At 40.0% G+C, this 13,915-nt stretch overlaps 1 pseudogene; it reads right to left on the bottom strand.

Annotated features, from left to right (window-relative positions):
* Nucleotides 1-283: 283 nt before the first annotated feature.
* On the bottom strand, nt 284-13,615 carry LOC104233994 (5-epi-aristolochene synthase-like; annotated as a pseudogene).
* Nucleotides 13,616-13,915: the final 300 nt, after the last annotated feature.

The following is a 13,915-nucleotide window of genomic DNA, read 5'->3' as shown; positions in this document are numbered from 1 at the left end:
TTCTTATTATCTCAGTCGTATTGTGTTTTTCATGTTAGTTAGCTTAATGTCATATAACAAGATTTCTCAACAATGAAAGTGGATTCATAACGTACGCTTGAAGATGATTTCTTACAGGAATCTTAATTAAGGAGATCCTAGTTAGGAGGTGCACTGCACAACCGCAAAACAGCTTCCTAAATAACTTAATTATACAATAGAATTAAAATAAAACATACAGTACATAACTATTTTCTCAACAAAGAAGAATGAAGTTTCCTTATGATGAGCAACAATTGGCAGCTCAAATTTTGATGGAGTCCACAAGTAAGCCAATAATGTGAGGTTTTAAGACTTTATCCGGATGAGTATATCCATCTAGATTGTTTATATATATAACCTCAACAATACGAACAAGATTGAGTTGCAATTTGTCTTGTACTTTTCTCAACCTGAAAGGCAGGCATATTAGGGTTTAGCTTTTATATTGCCTCAATTAATATCGCAACACTTATAGTTTGTCCACATATCATATAATGATATAATATCATGACATATAACTCGTACCTCGTATGATGTTGTGTCATCAATAACTCGGCATATAATCACACTAGCTTCAAGAATTTTAGGGTTCTTTGACAACCACTCAAAATCCTGCTCCGTAGCAGACTTCATACCCAAATATGATATTGTCGCAAGGTAGTAATATGTAGTAGTTTCCATTGCATTGCTTAGGTATTAAGAAACAGGTGGCATATATCCTTCAATAAATCATGTTGACTCGACATTATAATTTCTTACTACTTTCTTCATCTGTGAATACCAAACATAGATTTATTCAAGTGTTAGAAAATTATAATTTAACTGTATCAAGTTTGTGATCACTAAAAAATGTACATAAGGTAAAACAGAGTGGCAAATGGATTAATTTAAAGAAAAAATGTATTTCTATAGTTAAATTGCTCAAACATACTCTTTCTATTGCATGCCATACAATATGAGATCTTCCAGCACTAGATAATTCCTTTTTATAATCATTATACATATCTAGAATAGCTTTATAACTGAGTTTCATGTAATCAAGAAGCCGATCAATTTCGTTGATATCCCATCTGCAGGATGAAAAAATTAAGGTGAATTTATGCATTTTGAAAGAGCACAACTATAATCAGTAGAAGTTCATCTTACTCTTTTCACGATGAGATTCACTGCCAAGAAATATCTCAATAAGTGAATTGATGAAGCTTATACCTTTATATGGCATCTGTGTATGCCTCAAGTTCCTTAACTGTACCATAAGCATCAAAGGTGTCATCTACAATCGAAATCATTGATATGGTCTTAACCATCATGACGCGAGCTCGAGAGTATTGAAACTCAAAATAAACTCCTAATGCCCAAAAGTAGCATTCAACTACTTGATCTCTAGCATATGGAAGTGTTGCAACGAAATATAAAACTTTCCATCACCTGCAGTATAACAAATTAACATCAGTACTTGAGAAATGAACAGTCAAAGAGGGCTCATCATTTTTATATGTCGCACCTTGATACTTCGGCAAGTTCTTATTTGTGCAACATTTGGAGAAAATTGAAATTCAATTTGGCAAATTGAAGTAACACATCACTCTTTGATTCGTCATTCTCATATGTTAATGAGATGAAGAATCGGGTCTCGACTCTAGGAATGCCCTTGGGCAAACTTTGCTCTAGGGCATGTGTCACTTGCTCCTTAAGTGGAGAATTCAAATTTGGAGCTGCAAATTCAAGATAGATTGTCACGATCCGGAATTTCTACCATCGGGACCGTGATGCGCCTAACATGACACTTGCTAGGCAATCCAACGTTAGAGTATTATTAACCAACTTCCTTTATGTTTCAATGATTAAGAGTAAACAAACTAAAATAAGTAGAAATAATTGCGGAAGTAAGTCAATAGCCTCTTTGTTTATATACTATTACCAAAACCGTTGTTATTACTACCTGGAATCCAGTGTCACAATTCACAAACACACTATAATTTTCTACAAACATCAGTCAGAATGAAATTACAATCGTTTTGAAAATAAAGAAAACAGTAATACAAAGATGTGGAATGGGACGGCAGGGCCTGCGGACGCCAGCAGGACTACCTTGGGTCTTCAAACTATGTAATCTGAAGCCAACCTCTCAATCAGCCACTACCTTCTCTGAATTCTGCACAAAAAGTGCAGAGTGCAATATCAGTACAACCGATCTCATGTACTGGTATGTGCTGAGCCTAACCTCGACGAGGTAGTGACGAGGCTACGATGGGGCAATTACAATATAACCTGCATACAATGTATAATAAAAGCAGAAAGAAGGACAGGACAAAATAAAAGCAGTAACTTGCAAGGAATGAATATAGAACTCAAATGCCTTATCAGTATCTAGCTATAACCAATCATTAAGGGAAAAGCAAAGCTAAAGAATAACTTACACAGTAGAAGAAAGACATATAAATACTTAAACTGATGCGGCGTGCTTCTCGATCATACCATATATCAATATCAATATAAATATTCACCCTTATTACTCCATATCAATCCACCCTTATTCCTTCTGTTGCGGCGTGCAACCCGATCCTACTGTACAATAGCATTTCACCTTATTCCTCCTCAATATATCACCCTTATTCCTCCTTTTACACGTGCGCAACCCGATCCCACCATATAATAGTATTTCACCCTTGTTCATCCTCAATATATCTCCTTTATTCCATATGTTGCGGCTCACAACCCGATCCCACCATATCGGCATCAATTACTTAATAAATTCAAAAATTTCACAATTTAACTCAAAACTCTTCACAATATTTAAACTTCAAACTAAAGAAAATGGAAAGCTTGTACATTATGAAACTTCACTTAAATAATACTACTCAGCGAAACCAATCCAAAATATACCATAAAACACCGATAAACCAGCTTAAGCCAATAATACGAGACAATGAAACTACGGGGTAGCTAATACCTTCAACAATGAAAAACAATGTCTGACAAGTGGCAATTAAGCATGGAAATACTAGTAAAGCATGTAGCAGTTAAGGTAGGAACCCAATATAATAAGAATGGGAAGAAAACAGGAAAACCAGATAAATTGGCAGCGGATAGGTACTCGTCACCTCACCTATATCCCACGCACATGGATTTTCACATAGCAATTAAGTCAAGGATTCCTAATCCCTCGAGTCAAAGTTAGACACAACACTTACCTCGCTCCAACGGCCAACTCAAAGATCAATCACCGCTTTTCCCTTCACACAAGCCTCCGGACCAATAGAATCTACCAAATTACCAACCAAACAATTCAATCTAAGCCTTAGGAACTACCCACGATTGCAAGAAATTCAATTTAGGTCATTTTTGAAAAAGTCAACACCCAAGCCCGCTTGGTCCAAACCCAAAATTCAGACCAAAATCCGATTATTCATTTACCCCCGAGCCCGAATATATAATTAGTTTTGGAATTCGACCTCAATTTGAGGTCTAAATCTCCAGCTTCTACCCAAAAATCCCCAATTTCACCATGAAAATCTTGGATTCTAGGTTGAAATTTTGTAAAAAGAGGTGAAAGATTGAAAGAAACTAGTTAAGAATCACGTACTTATGACTTGGGGAAGAAAAAGTCTTTGGAAAATCGCCTCTTGCGTTTTAGGTTTTGAAAAATTGAAGAATGAATGAAAAATCCCATTTTCCAACTATTTGTTCAGTTGCAGGTATCGCATTTGTGATATGGGGTTCGCAAATGCGACCCTCGCAAATGCGAACTTCTCTTAGCAAATGCAAAGATTTACCTAGGCCTTCTATTGTCGCAAATGCGACCCTTGGTTCGCAAATGCGAACTGCCAGGATCGTAATTGCGATCAAAGCTTCGCAATTGCGAAGCTGTCCCTCCCTGCCCATTGCTCGCAAATGCAAAGTTGTAGACCTGAAGCATACCAGCAAAAATTTCCTAAGTTCAAATCACTCCGTAGCCTACGCGAAACTCACCCAAGCCCTCGGGACTCCAAACCAAACATGCACTCAAGACTTAAAACCTCATACAAACTTGCTCGTGCGATTAAATCACCAAAATAACACTTAAAACTATGAATTTAGCACCAAATCACATGAAATTCTTAAGAACACTTCGAAATTCCTACTTTCACAATCGGACGTCCGAATCACGTCAAATCAGTTCCATTTCTCACAAAACACAGATAAGGTATAAATATTAGTTGGACTTGTATCGAGCTCCGAAACAAAAATACGGGCCCAATACAAATAAGATCAAATATTAAACCAAATTCTTAAAACCATTTAATTTTTAGTGTTTCAATTTTCATCAAATATTCATATCTCGAGCTAGGGACTTCGGAATTCGGTTCCGGGCATATGCCCAGGTCCCATATTTCGATACAGACCCACCGGGGTGGTCAAAACACGAGTCTGTGTCTATTTACTCAAAACGTTGACCGAAGTCAACTAAATCAATTTTAAAGGCAAAAATTATTATTTTTATCAACTTTCAACATAAAAGCTTTCCGAAAATACGCCCGGACTGCGCACTCAAATCGACGAGGAATAAAATAAGGTTTTGAAGGCCTCGAAATACGGAATCGAGTTCTAAAACATAAGATGACCTTTTGGGTCATCATGTTCTCCACCTCTAAAATAATCGTTTGTCCTCGAACGGACATGGAAAAGTACCTGAGCTGGTGAAAAGGTGGGGATATCTGCTCCTCATATCAGACTCGGACTCCCAGGTAGCTGCCTCAACAGGCTGACCTCTCTACTGCACTCGAACTAAAGGATAACTCTTCGATCTCAACTAACTAACCTGCCGGTCTAGAATAGCTACCGGCTCCTCCTCGTAGGTCAAATCCTTGTCCAACTAGACAATGCTGAAATCTAACACATGGGATGGATCTCCGTGATACTTTCTAAGGATGGACACATAGAATACTGGATGTACCGCTGATAAGCCTGGTGGCAATGCAAGTCTGTAGGCCACCTCTCCCACTCGCTCAAGGATCTCAAAAGGCCCGATATACCTAGGGCTTAGCTTGCCCTTCTTTCCAAACCTCATTACACCCTTCATGGGTGATACCCGAAACAACACTCTCTCTCCGACCATGAATACCATATCACGGACCTTACAGTCGGCATAACTCTTTTTCCTGGTCTGAGCTGTACGAAGTCTATCCTGAATGATCTTAACCTTAACCAAGGCATCTTATACCAAATATGTACCAAATAACGGTGCCTCCCCCAGCTCAAACCATCCGACCGGTGATAGATACCGTCTACCATATAATGCCTCATAGGGAGCAATCTTGATGCTCGACTGATAGCTGTTATTGTAGGAAAACTCTACTAATGGCAAGAACTGATCCTAAGAACCTCCAAATTCAATAACACAGGCGCGGAGCATATCCTCCAGGATCTGAATAGTACACTCGGACTGTCCGTCCATCTGAGGATGAAATGTTGTGCTTAACTCGACCCGCGTACCTAACTCATAATGTACTGCCCTCCAAAAGTGCGAGGTAAACTATGTACCTCGATCAGAAATGATAGACACGGGCACACCGTAAAGCCGAACGATCTCACGGATATAAATCTCTGCCAACCGCTCCGAAGAATAGGAAATTGTCACAGGAATTAAATGCGCTGACTTGGTCAGTCTATCCACAATAACTCAAACTGCATCGAACTTCCTCTGAGTCCAACAACGAAATCCATAGTGATACGCTCCCACTTCCACTTAGGAATCTCTATCTTCTGAAGCAAACCACCTGGTCTTTGATGCTCGTACTTTACTTGATGATAATTTAGACACCGAGCTACATATGCAATAATAGTCTTCTTCATCCTCCTCCAACAATAATGCTACCACAAATCCTGATACATCTTAGAAGCACCCAGATGGATAGAGTACTGGGAACTATGTGCCTTCTCTAGAATCAACTCATAAAGCCCATCCACATTAGGCACACAAACACGACCATGCATCCTTAAAAATCCATCATCTCTAAATGTAACCAGCTTGGAACCACCGTGCCGCACTGTGTCCCTAAGGACAAGCAAATGAGGATCATCATACTGCCGATCTCTGATATGCTCAAATAATGAAGATCGAGCGACTGTGCAAGCTAAAACACGACTGGCTCATAAACATCCAACCTCATGAACTGATTGGCTAAGTCCTAAACATCTAATGCAAGTGGTCTCTCACCGACTGGAATGCATGCAAGGCTGCCCATACTAGCGGACTTCCTACTCAAAGCATCGGTCACCACATTGGCCTTCCCGGGTGATACAAGATGGTGATATAATTGTTTTTCAATAGCTCCAACCACCTCATCTGCCTCAAATTGAGCTTCTTTTGCTTGAACAAATACTACAAACTCTTATGATTCGTGAACACCTCACACGACACGCCATATTCATAGTGCCTCCAAATCTTCAGCATGTGAACAATGGCTGCTAGCTCCAAGTCATGAACAGGATAATTCTTCACGTGAATCTTTAGCTGCCGTGAAGCATATGCAATTACCTTGCCACACTACATCAATACTGCACCAAGTCCACTTTGAGATGCGTCATAATATATTATGAAAGGCCCTGAACTTGTGGGCAATACCAACACCAGCGTCGTAGTCAAAGTAGTCTAGAGCTTCCGAAAGCTCGTCTCACACTCATCCAACCATATGAACGGGGCACCCTTCTGGGTCAACCTGGTCATTGGGGATGCTATAGATGAGAATCCCCCTTCCCCACAAAGCGACGGTAATAACCTGCCAAACCCATGAATCTACGGATCTCCGTGGCCGAAGTAGGTCTAGCCCAATTCTAAACGGCCTCAATCTTCTTAAGATCCACTTTAATACCCTATACTATTACAATGTGACCCAAGAAAGCAACTGAACATGACCAAAACTCGCTTTTTGAAAACTTAGCATATAACTAGATGTCTCTTAGAGTTAAAAGAATGGTCTGAAGGTGCTACTCATGCTCCTCTTAGCTACGGGAGTCCATAAATGCTGCTGGGGTATTTGTCAAGTCAAATGACATCACCAAGTACTCATAATATCCATATCGAGTCCGAAAAGCTTTCTTAGGGACATCCGATACCGTAATCCTCAACTGATGGTATCCAGACCTCAGATAGATCTTCGAAAACACTTAGGCACTCTAAAGCTGATTGAATAAGTCATCAATCATCGACAATGGATAGTTACTCTTAATGGTGACTTTGTTCAACTACCGATAGTCTATGCACATCATCATCTTGATTGTGACTTTGTTCAACTACTGATAGTCTATGCACTTCCTGATCGATCCATCCTTCTTCTTTACAAACAACACCGGCGCACCCCAGGGCGAGACACTAGGTCTAATAAAGCCCTTATCAAGCATATATTGCAACTGCTCCTTCAATTCTTTCAACTCTGGCGGGGCCATATGGTATGGCAGAATGGAAATGGGCTAAGTGCCTGGAGCCAAATCAATGCAAAAGTCAATATCCCTGTCGAGTGGCATCCTTGGTAGGTCTGCAGGAAATACCTCTGGAAACTCCCGAACAACTGGTACAGAATCCATTGAGGGAACCTCCGCACTAGAATCATGAACATAAGCCAAATAAGCCAAACACCCCTTCTCGACCATACGCGGAGCCTTCATATAAGAGATAAGCCTGTTGGTAAAATCACCAAGGTTCCCTCTCAAATCTAATTGAGGCAACCCTAGCAAGGCTAAGGTCACGATCTTAGCGTGACAGTCCAATATAGCATGATAAGGTGACAGCCAATCCATCCCCAGAATGACATCAAAATCGACCATATCGAGAAGTAGAAGATCTACGCTAATCTCAAGACCCCCAATAATAACCACACACAAGTGATAGACATGATCTACAACAATAGAATCCCCCACCGATGTAGACACATACGCGGGAGAACTCAAAGAATCACGAGGCACAACCAAATATGAAGCAAAGTAAGATAACACATAGGAGTATGTACACCCTGGATAAAATAGAACGGACGCATCTCTACTGCAAACTGAAACACTACCTCTGATAATAGCATCAGATGACTCAACCTCAGGCCTGGATGGGAAAGCATAATATCAGGGCTGGGCCCTACCACTCTGAACCATATCCCTAGGACGGCCTCCTACTGGCTGGCCTCCATCTCTAGTGGCCTGACCTCCACCTCTAGCGGCCTGACCTCTACCTCTGGATCCTTAACCCCTACCTCTAGCTGGATGAGTAAGCGGTGGTATGCCCGGTGCCAAAAATCTTGGCACGAGTACCCTAATGTTGTGGCAAAACGCCCACTAATCTTGGATTGGTCAACCAAATATGCCCATAATTACCACACTCAAAACAACCATCCTAATACTGTGGCTGTGGAAACAGAGACTGACCCGGACGAGCATACTGATCGTGATAATAACTCTAAAGAGAAAGTGCATAAGAAATGGTGGTGCACTAAAAGGTTGCTGACCCGAAGAAGGTGCATTAGGACCACAACTCCCTGAAGCTCCACATGATGTCTGAGGTACTGAATAAAATGGCTTGGGAGGATAGACCCTACCAAAAGTACCTCGACCTCCAAATTAGGCCCCACTGAATCCATCGGAGTGACGCGGCCTCTTGTCAGACCCCTGACCACTCCCCTAAGCTAGAACCATCTCAACTCGTCTGGCAACATTGGCTGCATCCTGAAAAGAAATCTCACTCCCAGTATCCTTATCCATCTACAATCTGATAGGCTGAGCAAGTTGCTCAATAAACCTCCTCACCCTCTCTCTCTCGGTAGGAAGTATAAGAAGAGCATGATGGGCCAAATCAATAAAGTGGGTCTTGTACTGAGTGACGAACATACTGCCCTGCTGGAGACGCTCGAACTGGCTCCTATAGTCCTCTCTCAGTGTAACAGGAAGGAACTTCTCAAGAAATATCTGAGAGAACTGGTCCCAAGTCAAAGCAGGCGACCCATCTGGTCTATCAACACAAAATCATTCCACCATCTCTTGGCGGACCCTATTATCTGGAACGCAACAAAATTGACCCCATTGGTCTCCACTATCCCCATGTTCCGCAACACCTCATGGCAGCGGTCAAGATAATCTTGTGGGTCATCAAAAGTTGCCCCATTGTAATGAACTTGAAAGAGCTTGGTGAACTTTTCCAATCTCAACAAAGCCTTAGAAGAAATAGCTGATCCGTCACTGGTATGTGCTGCAACACCCGACGGAATTGCCCTAACTGGCTGAGCTGCTGGAGTCTGAAACTGGGGAGCCATCAACTCCGGAGTGTGAGTAGCGGGAGTCTGAACTCCTCCCCCAACCCGAGAGACGACTGGTGCTACAAGAAATCTGCTAGTCTGAGCAACACTCTCCATAAGGCCCACTAGAGGGACCAAAGCATCCTGAAGTACCAGGGTAGCGATGAACCCCTCTGGAGCCCGAGCAGGTCCTGCTGGAACAGTCTGGGCTAGAACCTCATCATCAAACTCCACCTGAGGCTCCGCTACTGGTGCTATTTCTCGAGCTCTAGGCTGAACCCTGCCTCTGCCCTGGCCTCTAGCATGTTCTCAGCCTCGTCCTCTACCCCTCGTAGGAGCTTCCGCTGGGGGCTCTGGGTGATGCTCATCTGATGAAGGGGTACATGTTCTCGCCATCTACGAAGGAACAAGAGTATATAGTTCAATTAGTATTGAGAGATCAAATCGCACGATATAGATAATAGAAGTGAAATTGTTTCTATACTTTGTAGCCTCTGGGGGATAAGCACAGGCATCTCCGTACTGATTCCTCAAACTCTACTAAGCTTGTTCGTGAATTGTGAGACCTAGGCAACCTAGTGCTCTGATACCAACTTGTCACGATCTGGATTTTCCACCATCGGGACAGTGATGGTGCCTAACATCACACATTCTAGGCAAGCCAACGTTAGAGTATTATTAACCAATTTCCTTTAAATTTCAATGATTAAGAGTAAAATAACTAAAACAAGTAGAAATAATTGCGGAAGTTAGTATACAACCTCTTTGTTTTTATACTATTACCAAAACGGTTGCTATTACTACCCAGAATCCGGTGCCACAATTCACGAACACATTATGATTTTCTACAAACATCAATCTGAAAGAAATTACAACCGTTTTGGAAATAAAGAAAACAATAATATAGAGATGTGGAAGGGGACACCAAGTCCTGCGGACGTCAGGAGGACTACCTTGGGTTTCCAAACTATGTAACATGAAGCCAACCTCTCAATCAGCCACTACCTTCTCCAAAATCTGCACAAAAAGTGCAAAGTACAGTATCAGTACAACTGCCCCATGTACTTGTAAGTGCCAAGCATAACCTCAACGAGGTAGTGACGATACTACGGCGGGACAATTACAATATAACTTGCATACAATGTATAATAAAAGCCGAAAAAAGGACAGGACAAAATAAAGCAGTAACTTGCAAGAAATGAATATAGAACTCAAGTGTCTTATCAGTATCCACCTATAACCAATCCTTAAGTGAAAAGCAAAGTTGCAGAATAACTTACACTGTAGAAGAAAGATACATAAACACTTAAACTGATGCGACGCGCATCCCTATCCACCATATATAAATATCAATATAAATATTCACATGTATTACTCCATATCAATCCACCCTTATTCATCCTATTGTGGCGTGCAACCCGATCTCACCGTACAATAGCATTTCACCCTTATTCCTCCTCAATATATCACCCTTATTCCTCCTCAATATATCACCCGTATTCCTCCTGTTGCGGCGCACAATTCAATCCCATCATATCAACATCAATTACTCAATAAATAAATAAATTTCACAATTTAACTCAAAACTCTTCATAATATTTATACCTCAAACCAAATAAAACGGAAAGCTTGTACATTTTAAAACTTCACTCAAATAATACTACTCAGCGAAACCAATCCAAACTGTACCATAAAATACCGATCAACCAGCTCAAGCCAATAATATTAGACAATAAGACTACAGGGTAGCTAATACCTTCAACAATGAAAAACAATGTCTGACAAGTGGCAATTAAGCATGAAAATACTAGTAAAGCATGTAGCAGTTAAGACAGGAAAACAATATAGTAAGAACGGGAAGAAAACAGGCAAAATAGATAAATTGGCGGCACATAGGTACTCATCACCTCACCGATACACTACTCACATGGATTTTCACATAGCAATTAAGTCAAGGATTCCTAATCCCTCGAGTCAAAGTTAGACACAGCACTTACTTCGCTCTAACAGCCAACTCAAAGCTCAATCACCGTTTTTCCCTTTGCATAAGCATCCGGACCAATAGAATCTAGAAAATTACCAACCAAACAATTCAATCTAAGCGTTAGGAACTACCCACGATTGCAAGGAATTCTATTTAGGCCATTTTTGAAAAAGTCAACACCCGGGCTCGCTTGGTCCAAACCCGAAATTCGGACCAAAATCCAATTACTCGTTCACCCCCGAGTCTTGATATATAATTGATTTTGGAATCTAACCTCAATTTGAGGTCTAAATCCCCAAATTTTGAAATCCCTAGCTTCTACCCAAAAATCATCAATTTTACCATGAAAATCTTAGATTCTAGGTTGAAATCATGTAAAAAGATGTGAAAGATTGAAAGAAACTAGTTAAGAATCACTTATGATTTGGGGAAGGAAAAGTGTTTCGAAAATTGCCCCATGCATTTTAGGTTTTAAAAAATTGAAGAATGAATAAAAAATCCCGTTTTCCAACTATTTGTTCAGCTGCAGTAATCGCATTTGCGATATGGGGTTCGCAAATGCGAACTTCTCTTTGCAAATGCGAAGATTTACCTGGGCCTGTTATTGTCGCAAATGCGACCCCTGATCGTAATTGTGATCAAAGCTTCGCAATTGCGAAGCTGTCCCTCCCTGCACATTGCTCGCAAATGGGATGCATTCTTCGCAAATACCAAGCTTGCATTTGCGAGCCAGACCTCGCAAATGCAAAGTCTGCAGACTTGAAGCATACTAGCAAAAATATTCTAAGTTCAAATCACTCCGTAGCCCACCCCAAACTCACCCGAGCCCTCGGGGCTCTAAACCAAACATGCACACAAGTCTTAAAACATCATACGAACTTGCTCGTGCGATTAAATCGCCAAAATAAACCCTACAACTATGAATTTAGCACCAAATCACATGAAATTCTTAAGAACTCTTTGAAATTCCTATTTTCACAACCGGACGTCCGAATCACATCAAATCAATTTTATTTCTCATCAAATTTACAAGATAAGGTATAAATATTATTTTGGACCTGTATCGGGCTCTAGAACCAAAATACAGGCCCGATACCAACAAGATTAAATATTAAACCAAATTCTTAAAACCATTTCATTTTTAGTCTTTCAATTTTCATCAAAAATTCATATCTCGAGCTAGGAATCTCGAAATTCGATTCCGGGCATACGCCCATGTCCCATATTTTGATACGGACCCACGGGACTGTCAAAATACGAGTCCGGATCTGTTTACTTAAAACATTGACCGAAGTCAACTTAATCAATTTTTAAAGGCAAAAATTATTATTTTTATCAACTTTCAACATAAAAGCTTTCCGGAAACACGTTTGGAATGCGCACGCAAATCGAGGAGGAATAAAATGAGGTTTTGAAGGCCTCGGAACACGAAATCAAGTTCTAAAACATAAGATTACCTTTTGGATCATCACATGGATAGTGCAGAAAGCAAGTATGTCTTCTAAGATATCAGCAGCATGAGTCTTTACATGTGAAGCTTCATACAAGTTCAATAATCCTAAGACATCACTAACAAGAGACTCTTTGAATTTGCCATTTTCATCTTGGAATTTGCTGAAAATTTCTGGTTTTCAAATAAGAATACACAATATTAACCTTCTAGTAAATGATAATAATTTTAACAACATTAAGGCATGCTTTATGATGAGCTTACGATGAGAGATGTTGAAACCATGTTGCCTGAGCAATCGAAATTGAAGTGCAGAAGTGCACAAATCTTTGCAGTTTGAATTTTAGTTATAAATTTGATCCAATATATCTCATCACTTTCTTTCTCAAAGTGGTAGGATATGCTAAGGCGTTCAATAATGTCAATCAAATTAAACATATCAGCCAACTTTCTTCCAGTTGCTAACAACATACTCCTCATTTGTTCCTTCAATGGTTCACTCTCTTGAGCATACTTTTCTCCAATCTATTTATAATGTATTTAAAAAAAATTAAAAATTTGCAAAATTATAGTTGTTAATAAACATAAAGAAGAAAATAGTCGTGCTTCCAAGAAGAAACTATGTATACAGAAAGTAATAAATTATATGAAGAAATTAAGTAATTACCTGATTGTCAATGGAGAATGAAAGGTACTGATCACCTCAGAAGCTTATTTTTCCATAAATTTCAAGCTTATTTTTGTACGGACTAATAAAAAAATGATGTCATACAAATTGGAGTCTTAGTCTTAAACCATATGAAAAAGCAAATATAAATGGAGTAAATTGAGCAAGGAAACAAATCAAGAATCTATAGTTTTCTCATTCTCTTTTTGGTTTGAAGCATCTATCTGACCAGTCATTTCGGATGTTGCTCCAAAAAAAAAAAAGAAAAAAAAAACTCAAAAGAGCAAGTAATGACTCTTAAGTAGACAACCGTCCAGCTCGCCAGCAAGAGCTCCAAACCCAAAGGAACAATGAGCAAAAGTACGTCGTATCTAAAGACTAATGTTGCAAACACCTAAAGAAAATGCAAGAAGAGGAAAGAAAAATAATTTGACTAATAAAGATTTAGAATATAATGAAGTTGGGGAAAGTTATGGAAGAAGAGAGGAGAGGCTGCAACAAGAATGGAAAATAAGAAAGAGATGTATGTTTTTGGG

The sequence above is a fragment of the Nicotiana sylvestris genome, chromosome 5 (genome assembly GCF_000393655.2).
Source record: "Nicotiana sylvestris chromosome 5, ASM39365v2, whole genome shotgun sequence".
Classification (NCBI taxonomy): Eukaryota; Viridiplantae; Streptophyta; class Magnoliopsida; order Solanales; family Solanaceae; genus Nicotiana; species Nicotiana sylvestris.
The sequence above is the reverse complement of the archived record's forward strand: the minus strand, read 5'-3'. Positions and strand labels throughout refer to the sequence as shown.